Genomic DNA, 12,919 nt, shown 5'->3' on the forward strand with positions numbered 1-12,919 from the left:
ATCTGTCTTTTATATTTTATCATGTGGCAAGCATACAGTGAACTGAAGTAATCCGTTTAAAAAAATGACGGAAATTAAATATTGTGCAGAAAATGACAATTCTTTGTAACATTAATGAGTGTTATTTTCGAAAGACGAAAAATCTGTTTTACTAGTAGTTTCAAATGACAGGCTGCTGAAATAACTATATCTCAAAATCTATCTCTTATTCTAAAAAATACATTGACTGCTTTTCCATTCATTATTTTTATGGTGACTTGGACAATGTCTTTGATGTCTGACAGATATTTACAAAGTTCTTAACACTTTGAGTGAAGAAATTTTTGTATTAAGTTGTTCAGTTTGTTCCGTTCTAATGTTAAGGGTTTGTCCCAATTGTCTTGTCAGTTAAGATTCAAACATTGATCGAAAGTTTTTTGTCAATAAGAATGGGCGAATATGAGATGATCGTTCCCCGAATTCATAAAATATGTTACAAAAATGCTTGAGAGCAAGCCAAGATTTTGGACCTGAAAGGACAGACATGGGCCTGAATGGACAATACGGATATTGCATTAAAAGGAACATAGAAATTCATATAGGTCGCCTGATATTTTTATGAAGTACAGCTTAACTCCGAGATTGAAGACAAGAGATGAATACTTAAATTTAGTGGGGAGTTCTCTTGGAAAACGACCACTTGAAAGAGCGAAAATAAGATAGGATGTCAACGTTGAGATGGATTTGTGTGTGGGAACTGGATGTAACAAAGTCATGATACTGTCCATTAATGTGCTTTGTTGCTAAAAATTCAAATCATTGTAATCTGAATATTCTTAATTTCAACATTATTGAGGGTTGAATCTTCGACGAAGAATGACAGATATGTTCGTCACATTATGTATTAGTTTTATAATATTTCGAAAACTCTCTCGACTGCGTCGTTTATACAGTGTAGAATGAAATGTTACTTATGAAAAGTCATTTGTGAAGACGTAGAACTTCAACGTATTATGTTAGAGGTTACATGGAGGGACTGAAGAAATTCTTGTTTGTAGTCTTCTCTGTCTAGAATGAAGTCTGAATCCTTCAGAATACTGAGCGTTACCCATTGACCGCCATATTTGGTTCGTTGGCAATGATTGCACATCCCACGCGTTACCTAGACCTACATGGGGCGTGAATTATAGTCAAACAAACAGTCTCAGAAATCTACTGAACAAATCGACTTTTATGAACGCTGTTAGTAGTGTACACAAAGGTAACAATATTTCGGAACACACAATATTTTTGCATAATGCGGGAGCCTGAATACAATTTTGAGTAACTGAAATATTTTACCTAGAGTTTATTTTACATAGTTAATAATATAAATATATTGTGTGTGATGGAATATTTTTTCCTTTATGTATATTAACATTACAATAGGATGCAAAAATGGATACCTTTAGTGTTTACGATGCATAACGATACTTCAAGCATTCTGTAACACCATTTGAAAATGCAGCGTGAAAAATTATTTATTATTTGATATCGATGTTATGTTTAAGTTATAGATCTTACAAGTACAACATCGTAGGTTTTCATGTGTAGATGAGAGGATGATATTAAAAGAGATATTAAAGAAGTAAGTTATGGGGATGTGTATTTTACTAAATTGGCTCAGTATAGAGTGAAGTTGATATGAGATCATATGAACATAATAATGCATATTTAGGTTACATAAATATAGTGGAGATTCTTGACAAGCTGTTATCTCAAAAATAACTCTTTCCAATTGAATTACTTTACCATTTGCCATACTTTTGTTTTGAGGTGATAATATCAAATTAAAATTACGTTTAATTTCTAAATACTTTTAACTGAAGGAAAATGTACGTACATTCACACCACTGTGACAGGCAAAGAGATACATAGAACTGAGATACAGTATGTATTTTAATATAGACCTTTATTACCATGTACTTTAGTTTTAACTGGGGAGCTTACTTTTAATGCCTCAACGTTTGTATTACAAGTTAAATTTTATCGAAGTAAAGTAAAGTAAAGTAAAGTAAAGTAAAGTAAAGTAAAGTAAAGTAAAGTAAAGTTTGTCCCACTTTACGCCATGTAGGCGTTTGGGGTGAGAGGAGGTATAGCTCCTCTCTTCCTTGACATCGGCACTAGATGGGGGTGAGTGGTCAGCATCACGCCCCGGCCGGCTTTACCCCCGGGAAAGGACCCCGGTATCCATTGTAGAGGAGGCTGGGTGGGCCCCAGAGCCGGTCTGGACGCAGAGGCTAGAGGAAAAATCCTCTGCCCTCGTCGGGGATCGAACCCCGGCCGTCCAGCCCGTAGCTAGTCACTATACTGACTGAGCTATCCCGGCTCATAAATTTTATCAACGTATCCATGTTATATCAGTGTTTAATTTGTAAAAGGAAAGAGAGAGATTCATTCATAAAGCTATTACGTATAATAAAACAACTCCGATGGTTGTTTGTTTGAGACTCTTAAGTCTGTGCTTATTAGAGTGTGAATTAATAATAGCGTGTTGCTTTTCTTTAAACTTGTGAAGATAAGGAAATAATAGAACAGAAATGCACATATTTATTTTAACATGGTGCAAAGCAACAGATCAGATTACTGGCAGAGTTCAGTATTAAAGTTCTGTCCCAGTTTCCAGCCAAGCAACTGGTAAAACGTAGACACTGCGTATAAAGCCCAGCAAGTATCAAGTTACCGCATAGCAGATATGTACAGGATCTTCCAAAAAATGAGCCCAAGTTTCAATTGTATTTTCTTTTTAACTGCATTACAAACATAACTGTATTTGGTGTATAAGTTGTATTGGGTGAATGAGAATTTCGATGACAGAATGCTATATACTTGTTTTACTGAACGGTTCTGATATATCTGATTCTGGCCACCATACGTTCGGATCAGAACTCATTCGGTTATTTCTTATAGGTCTTTCTTTCTGAAGGATACAGTTTACACCACTGCTTCCCAAACCTTTTCCTTCATTACCCAAAACCGCTTATCAGAAAGTCCTTTATACCCAATGTAGGTAAAACACTAACTGCACAGAAAACGCATATGACAAGTGAAGAGAGATCGGTAAAAATTAGGAAGTAATCAATAAGTTTGATGCAATGTCTTTATTTTAAACATCTCTAAACATTTTAGCAGCCACAAAAAAATTGGTAATTATTTACCATGAATATTTCAACACCCAGGTCCCGGCTAATGAGTACAAAGCCACTGCTCCATCTTATTCACTAGTTCCGCAAAATTGGAAGCAATTGGGGACAGAACACACCTCTCATCGTATTCGGGGTTCAGCAAACATTTTCGTTTCGTGCTCTTTATGAAGGCATGAGTGGAAAATCCTACTTCACACATGTAGGTGCTCTGAAACTTCAATAATTGACGGCCTCCCAAGCTATCAGAGGATATTCATCGTGAATTGTTAACCAGAAAGACTCCAAATGCCCTTTTTTTCTTCAAATAACATTTTGCACTGACTTGTTGACCTAAGCTCTATCATTTGTTCTGCAAAACCATTAACACTATCGGGGATTTCAGTCAAGTCACACAGAAATGGGTGTGTCGTTTTACCCATTTTTGGGTAATTTACCCAGGTTTGGGAAGCACTGGTTTACACAGTCAATCCGAATACGATCGAAGAACTTCGGACAAAAGTTAAGGCAGCAGTGATCAGTGTTAGTGGTAAAACTCTTCTGAAAAATTTTACTCGATTGTTAATCTGCCAAGTCTACTGAAATCATACAACAAGTAATAGCGATTTTCTATGTTGTTAGGTAATTATACGCAATTAAAACTGCAGCGTACTAATAGAAAAACACTGTACTGAGGCTGATGAAAGATTGGTATCAATGAATCACAAAGACCTGTTAAGTGGCTACTTCATCGAAATGTCGTGACGCTTTTAATTATGGTTATTCTTACAGGACAGATTACGTCAGAACCAAATAAAATTTGTACGAATTGCAAGGTCGTCAGAAAAACGCTTGCATTTATAAATGTATTATATACAATTTTGACTACATGTTTAGTCTCGTCTGGTGGGTATACACATACATGAAAGAGATACGCTGTGGAGTTCTTTCGTATATCTACATGCTATGTTTACAGTCGTCCTAATAAATGTCATAGGCACCAAAATTCAAGAACTAAAGAGATATAGCTTAGTTCATCACTTATTTATTTTTAATTTATTTTGTTTTACATATCATTCTATGATATTTTTCTGTTGAAATATTTCATCGCTTTTCTTTCTCTCCTTATATAAACACCGACCAAGCACGAGGAGCAACTTTTATTACTATCTGTTTGCTATTTTAAGAATACGTGGAATTTTAACATTACGTCCTATATACGTCTTTGTGATACGGCGCTGAGGCTTACCTTTTTGTGACAGAATATACAGTTTCAGTTATATTGATACTAATAAACAAAAATTAAGGAGGATTTGATTAAATATTAGTTCAGAAATTAATGGAATATTTTGTTTATTTCGTGAAGTGTAAAAGAACTGCGCAGGTCAAATTTATAAGCCGTATTACAGTGAGTGTAGTCTACATTACGTAGTGTATACTGTAAGGAATAGTGGCGTATTGATACGTAAGAACTGATAATTTGGCTTATGGTTTAATCACGTTATTGCAGTGACTGGGTTGATTTGAACAACGTTTCCTGAATTAGATCCAATCAAAGAGAATAAATTAAACATATTCTTTAATTATACACTATGAAATACAGGTCGGGTTTTCATGCTGCGAATTTCATTTATAAATAATCGAATTTTTGGGTTTTGTAACAATAGATGTTGATTACCCCGTATGGAAATATTAATTATGTTGTGTGGAGATGTGACTTTCGTACGTGTCTGTAATTCTTTCCTTGTTCATGATTGTTGGGACCGTATAAAATATGCATAATTTATTTATTAACAAAATTCTTTCATCATTTTATGTGAAAATGTAGCTACACAGACATACGCCTTCGTTTGTGTTTAGTAGAATATAAATCAATTCGTTGAGTCTGACGAACACGCGCGCGCGTGTTTGTGTCCATCTAACGAATTTTTAATTATTATTTAAATTAGATATAACATACACGTAATTTTATATTCAAAAACACAGTTGCGCGGAAAACGAATAATAGTTATAAAACGAGTACATAACGTACCAATTCTGGTTCCTACTAAAATTTGAACATTGATTTTTCTAAATGACAGATGAATTGCCCATGAAGTCACTTCTGTGAGTAGAAACACAGGTATATCTTCGTGTAATGTGTCCATTATTAGTGAATGACCTTGACAAAAATTTGAATTTATCAGTAGAATTTACTAAAACTTCCCATTATCAAATTTTATGTAAATGTGTTAACCCTTCTCTGATTGTTACATATTTAACAGACGGACGGAAGGAATAGCGACTTCATTACGTTCTCCGCAGTGTAGCGAAAGAAAACGCGCTAATATATGCGAGATTTTGCATGTTGGTATATATATATATATATATATATATATATATATATATATACAGTTAATTTCGTCCGGACTGCAGTTTATGTGGCCACAGGGGAGTTAATTAAGTATAATTTTTAAAAGGTGTTATCTGGACACTCGTAAAGTAGACTTATAAACATATGACCCGTCTTTAATCTTAAACCAGTGGCTGCACCGAAAAGGGGCGTGTGATTGTAAAAATGAATCGGGATTTCTGCTACTGTTAAATTGTCGGAACTTTTACGTCAGTGATAACTTTATTAAAGGGAAATGTACTGTAGATTAGACGTGTATTATACAAGAATATACGGGTAATGGTTTAAAAGATAAAAACGGTATCACAGAGGAACTTCAGGAAATTTAAAATTACTTCATCGTCTTCTTTTATTACGCAGTCCAGTTGCCTTTAATTTGATTTTCTTCCAAATATTTCGCGAAATCGTTGCTCTTTTATTAGGCATTACAAAATCGAAGCTAAATTTCGGTTTTACGCAAACTTGTTGGTATTTTCAAAATTCATTGTGCACTGCGTTTACTCATGAAGTTAAACGCAACTGTCACTTCTCGGCTACAGACAGAAAGTAATTTAACAAAGGTAAGTTGATTTTATTGTCCTATAGAGCGATACTTATCTCGTATCGGGAAAACCTTGAAGTGCTTGGCGGTGAGTAACGCAGTTCCAGCCGGGAGCCGGAAAGGGACAGTTACGTTTAACTTCATCAGCGAACGCAATTTATATTGAAATATTAAAATAATAAAGGTTTGATTGAAGAAAGAATATCGATTAACCTTGATGGGCATGAAGAAGAAATTATCATTTGTATATTTTGAATAAATTAACTTAGGTCCACGTGGCTGAACGTGAGGGCATGCAACGATGATCAAATCAATGAGAATGAGATTGACGGGGTTTGAGTCGTGTATGGGGCAGATGAAAAACGCACACACAGTTTTATGTGGATAGTCTAAGACAGAGACCAAAGTGTAAGTGGGACAATAATATTAAAATGCATAATAAGGTAAGAAAGTGGAAGGCTGGGGAATTGAATCACGTTGCTCAGGTTACATATCGATTATTAACTTTTGTGAATACGATAACGAATCTTTGGGTTCAATAAAAGGCTGGAAGTATGTATACTAATAGCTTTTTTTAAGTATTCTGTTCCATTTCGCTTTTTAATGTTACATGTACGTACTAATTATCATGTAAATCAGATCACTATTTTCTGTCTGTATTTACATTATCACGAAAATGTACATACTCTTACATAGGTCATAATAAAGTGTTGATTTGAGTGATATCTCGGAGTAGCAAAGATCTACGGTCATAACCGTAGACTAATAAAATTACCATTCGCAAATCTGGGCGCCTCGTACTCCTTCATTCATTTAATTTAAATTTGTCAATGTTATACATACATAATGTACGAACATATCACAAAGTATTTTAAACACATGCGGAGACCATAATATGTCAACATTATAATACAATCAATAAAAATCTTCTCGGGCAATCAGCCGCATTAACTAGTTACCGTAGTAAACTGACGTTTCGGGAAAAAATCCATCCCCATCTTCAGGATTCTGGTGTGACTGGATCCAGTCACACCAGGAACTTACGGTAATCAGTTAACGCGGCTGATTGCCCCAGAAGATTTTATTGATGTTACTCGCCGCGAAAGTCTCAATGTCTTACAGTTTTCGTTTTTAAAAATGAAAAAAATGCTTCTTCAGACGTAAGGCAGGGATACATACAATTCAGTCACGCCTTCAAATGCTGTGAAGACGAGTTCCACGAAGATACGGCTTGCTTCTTTACCCCGACCAGTGACACGCATCCGTACGGCAGTAATCCAATTACTCCTGACTGTAAATATGACGAGTTTCATGTTTGTTCTCAGTTTGCAGTGCAACCTTTTTTCCTCCATTGGCATCTATTGTACTAGCAGCCACAGAGCAAATCGTTATTTTGCTGTATTTGTAGCGTAGCAACACATGTTAACACTGTTTCGTCTGTTTTTCCCAACAGGCAGTGAAATTCGCAGTAGCAATCGCTGTGTGTGGTTGAAGCAGTTTGTTTTGAATGCCCATTATTTCCAAAACACGATTCGTAAATTCATTGTAATCTGAGATTTTAGGTATTAATACTAGCTGGGCAGGATACGTCAGCGGTTGTCATTTATGTAGTGACGCCTTGTGATCTTATAGGTTGTTACCGACGTTTCGGAGCAACGAGTCACGTTCAGCTTCAGGATGAAGCGAGTAGGACCAACCAAGCAACCACCAACCGAAACTGAAACCAAAAGCGGGGTCCTGTGCAGGCGCAAGACATCGTCCCTTGTTCTATTAAACCACATGTGCGTAAGAAACGCACAGTTGGAACTGGTAAAAAGTGCCTTGTATTAACTATATAAAGTAGGTGTGTGATTAGGCTAATGGGTTATTTGTATTAGATGAAGGTTTAACTTGATCAGACTAGGGGCTACTACGCACTGATCCCTATAGGAAATTTGTCCTTTGCGAGAATAATTTTGGTTGGATGAATGTCTGGGAGTTGAACCCAGAAAGGTTTAGTTTATTTCGGATGAAGAAATCCATGATTTGGGATAGGCTTGACGCGCTCTTTTTAATTATACCTTGGAATTTGCCTTACAACTGAGGATAAGCACGGAAGGCTTTGGTAAATGTAGCATAACAGTATTAGACACTCGCTACTCGTTGCGTCGACACGGCCGCAGGCTAATTCATATGATGAATCCGTATTACGAAATTTACATCGTGATACGAAATCTTGTAAAAAAAAATGCAGTAAGTAAATTTTTTTGTCTGGTTTTGCAACCCCAAAACCGGGGTTTGCACTTGAGCATTCTGCCGTAATGTAGCAGCAGAAAGTGCACATATGAACTTCAAGTGTGGACGTGCAGAAGCAGCGAACACCTGGTCTATCACAAGAGCACTCGCCTGGACACACCTGAACCTCGGAATCCGTTGTCCCATTAGGCTATTGTATTACAATAGAGTGCGCAGGTGTGGACTCTTGGCTTTAGCCTGCAGTACAACGTGACGTTACGGTTAGCAGTGCAGGGGCAATAAGCTGTGTGGGAAAAGTGTAGATTCGGATATCTATTGAGAAGAGGACACAGCATGGTGTTCTGGTAGCGAAATATGACGCCTTCCACCTCAGGCGAAACAGGGCGGTTTCTCGCTCACGTATCTTGTCTATTGGCATGAGCTCGAGAGGCGCCGTAGTTATTTGGAGCACATCACGTGATTCGGTGGGACTGAGTCAAGATACGGCATGCAAATAGAAGTAGTTTCACGAAATCGAAGATGTGAAACAAAGACATTTGAAATCAGAGACCAAAGAATTGTACACATTTCCTGTAGTTTACGAGCTTCGGTTTGTAAGTCTTCGTACAGAATTTTACGCTGTTTCTTCTCCTTGGAACATTGCTTGTGTACTCACGTTATCCTTGCACATTTACGGTATCTTTATTTCTTGAGAAGGATCAAGTAAAACAAAGACGAAGCTGTGAAACTGGAATAAAAAATTTCGATCACGAATGACAAATTCAGGCTCTGATCGTAAAGCTCTCTCTTACTTGTAAATCAGCTTAAGGGATGCGACGTTGATCTTCTGGGTTTTAACTTTCTGTTGAATTGTAGGAAGATAGCAACGTTTCTGAGGAACATTCTGTCTTCATCTTCAGGGCTGAAGAGAACCACAAATTCCATGTAGGTGGAGGGAGTTTTAAAACAAGATGCTTATGTGAATGTTGATATTTTATTTAGTGTTCTGTCTGACGACAGGTCCATATGAACAAGTCCTTCCATCCTTTTCTCGGACTGGGACCTGTTCATATACGTTCTTGGCAGATGATCCAGAAGTGGTTTGCCATTGTCTTCTTCTGTGTGTGAATGGAGTAATTGTTGGGATGCCACGGAGAAACCGGGGAAGCCCCCGGAGGAAAACTCCGTGTTGCCTAGACCACGGCCTTGCCCAACACAAGTTATAAATTCGGGCACCGCCGGGAATTGAACCCGGGACCCCAGGATTACAAGGCTAGTGTTCTGATCGCTAGACCACCGTGGCGGCTTAATGTTGATATACAACAAAGAAAAGGACAGGAAGTGGAAGAATGACATATGGCGCACAGCTTCATAAGTTGCACTCTTAATGAGATATTACAAAGCGATGAGAATAGGGAATTTGAGATGGGCGGTATTTGCAATACGTGTGAGGTAGATGATAAATATTGTATACATTTTTGCAAAAAAATATATTTCCTGGAAAAGTAGTTTAGATGGGTTTTGATCTTGGCTGTAACACCGTGGTGTCTTGTACGTGGTTACCAACGTTTGAAGGAAACTGCCACCTGCCTGTCCACGAGTCCTTTGCCTGTTAAAACGTGCACCTTACCAAATTGTCTGAGGAGATAAGAAAGGGATCTCAGTATACTCCGAGATACTGTGCATTTAAACCGCGATTATATGAGACCTCGAATTAGCGCTCAGCTTTGATCACCTCGAAACAGCTTTGGTCCATAATCACCCGTCTGGCGCCTTAACATTTACTCCGTTTTGTTAATGAATCATCTGACATTTCTTTCCGTCTCTAGCCCACTGAAATATGCTCTGACTACTACAAGCTTGCTGTTCACGCTTTTGTGTTTGGAAAAAAGAAAGATGAGCTGACGACAGCGCTAAATTTTTTCCGACCGAGCTTGCATTTGCTACGTCTCTCGGGTGGATCTACGAAAAATGAAGTCGCGTTGCTGTAATAATGTGTTTAAGGATTTGAAGACTTTTCTTAACAATAACTTTACACTCTTTTATAATTACAGTTGTATTCGTCATGTTTCCCATGCTTAATATTGTTACATAAATTAATAAGCGGTTTAGTGACTGTTGTTCATCCGTTTATAAAGTGACATTGTTTTGTGTAAATCTGTGCGATTAATCAGCCTGTGTCTTTGTATCGTAGAATAATGTTTATGACAAATGAGGGATATGAAAGATCTCCTCAGGGCTTTCAGTTTTATTGATATTGCACACGACGTACATTCGAAGCAGCTGTGTGTTAGCAGGTGCCATATGTTTGTATTTGAAATTGTTTTCGTGGAACAAAAACACCAAATGTTAATTAAAACCGTGAAACCATGTCAGGAATTGTAACCCGTTGTGTTTGCTACCAAAGGTTTCGCTGTTTGCTTAAATTTTTAATGCTTACAGAGATCCTAAACTACATTTAGTTTTCCATTTTACAAATGGGACTCATTGCTTTCAACGTATAAAGATGCATGAACACTGGATGTTTATAACGTGCGTCAATTAAATGTTGCTGCTGATGTTGGAGGTGAAGCCTGCTGCATGGGTAATCGAGCGGAGAGATTCGATTACGACGCTGACAGTTTCCGTTAGCACGATGTTGCGTGGCGCATCTGAGAACTACGGCCTACTTTGAGGCCAGAACTTTACCAATTTTCTTTCCCTTCCAGACAATAGACGTGGTACCCGGACTCCTACTTACTGTTTCTCCTTTCGAGGTTTCCAGTGAAACAATTTTTGTGTGTTACAAGAAAATAATGTCTTGCTGTTTTAAGAAAATTTTCTTATAAACACATATTTTCACCTTGTTTTGCCAAGATACTGACGCAAAAGAATTTCAGCTGGTAGACAACATTTATACCCGTGTAGAGGATATTAAGAATATTCATTTATTTGACCTGATGATGGAAATATAATTTCCGAAACATGTCGTCTTAAGTGAAGACCATTAAGATTAACTAGTTGCATCAGACTGTGTTTTATTCGAAAATTTTTAATATTTCTGAAGAGCAACATGACACAACATTACTACCATCTGATTATGTCAAGAAGAATGAGATGGGCGGGGCATGTAGCGCGCATGGATGTGGCAAGAGGTCTGCACCGGGTATGATCGCGAAGCCTGAAGGGAAGTGACCGCTGGGAAGACATAGACGTAGATGGGAGGATACTGTCAGACAGTATCTATGCGAGATAGGGGTTGAAGGTGACTGGAATTTGTTGGCTCAGGACAAGGTCAGGTGGAGGGCTTTGGTTAATTCGGTGATGAACCTTCTGGTTCCGTAAGCCATCTAGTTAGTTAGTTGGTTGTAAGAAATGCTGAGTTTTATGTTGAAGCAAGTGGTACATAATGTTACGGCTGAGTTTTAAGGGTTTAAGAAAATAAATCGAAAGAGTAAAGTCGTAATGATTAACTTTTAGTGAATGGAGAGGAAAAGGATTACTAACATTCTATTGGAAACAGTTGTCTTCACTAGTACAATCCAATCGATTCGTATTTCTCTTAATTAAAAAGAGTTCTGGTTGACAATATGACTCCTGAGTTGGAGTACATTTTCCATGTTGATTAATAAATAAAACATGAAATACAGAGCGTACTTTTAATCTGGGTTTCACTTGACAGAACAAGTATGAAGAGATCTTTATAATCAGACAGCATCCCCCGTCCATTTAAATTGAAGCAGCACATTTTGTGTAACTTCTATAACAAGGAAGTTCGAGTCCTCTTATCACATTCTAATCCACAGAAATTAGTCATTAAAATAAGTATTCTCGTCTACAGCAAACGTTGGTACAGTTGATTTAGGAAGGTATTAAAAGTCTGAACTTGGGTTACAAGTTCTTATTCAATTATACGCATTGATTATAAGTCGTTTCTGGTTCAATTGTAGAGATTGTATCGCGTTTAATAGAATCAAACCATGCTAGTTTCATTTAATATAAGTATTTTGACTATTAAAAGCTACCATTCTTTGCCCAGGACTTTTTAAACAAACTGTACTAAAATAATTAAATCACTTGTTTATTGTAGGAAAGTACAAAGCTTATAATAGAAGATTTATGTTATTTCCAGATGACCTACAAGAAGTACATAAAATGTTACCGGATGTGACACGACATATTATCTAGTTTTTTCCTTCATGGCGTTGCATAGTGATTTGTTTATGAATTGAATTGTTGCCAAGTGAAGGAGCAAGGTTGGACATGAATAGCTTTATACACTGTGAAGATAGCTTATGGTCGCATAATCTGAGTTGGAGAAACGCAAAATTCTAGAGAAACGAAAGAATTTTAAAAAGACGAATAGATGAAAAATCCATCCAGTTCCTTCGACATGACTGCCCTTTATTCTTTGTGACTCGGGTTGCGAAAATGAAAAGCGAGCAATTACCAACGTTCCTTTCTGTACTCGCTGAGATTATTGAAACATGAAATACGAATCTGTTACTTCGGTCTTGTTCTCGCTGGTATCTGAAGGAAGTGAGATACGATTTTAAATAAAGAAGTAAAATTCTGGAATGAATTTTCTGCTTTTATGTATATTTTTAAAGAACTCATAAAGAATGACCCAGTCCGTAAAATGCGATAGCTGTG

The 12,919-nt window shown here is 37.1% G+C and overlaps 1 protein-coding gene across 3 annotated transcripts in view; it reads left to right on the top strand.

Annotated features, from left to right (window-relative positions):
* The window catches only part of LOC110840276 (nephrin), a 545,495-nt gene that overhangs the window by 191,210 nt on the left and 341,366 nt on the right, over nt 1-12,919 (top strand). The gene's annotated exons all lie outside the window — the stretch shown is intronic.

This window comes from Zootermopsis nevadensis, unplaced genomic scaffold, assembly GCF_977971745.1.
Source record: "Zootermopsis nevadensis isolate Lab colony 2312 unplaced genomic scaffold, Znev_1.0 Znev_ptg000029l, whole genome shotgun sequence".
NCBI classification, from domain to species: Eukaryota; Metazoa; Arthropoda; class Insecta; order Blattodea; family Termopsidae; genus Zootermopsis; species Zootermopsis nevadensis.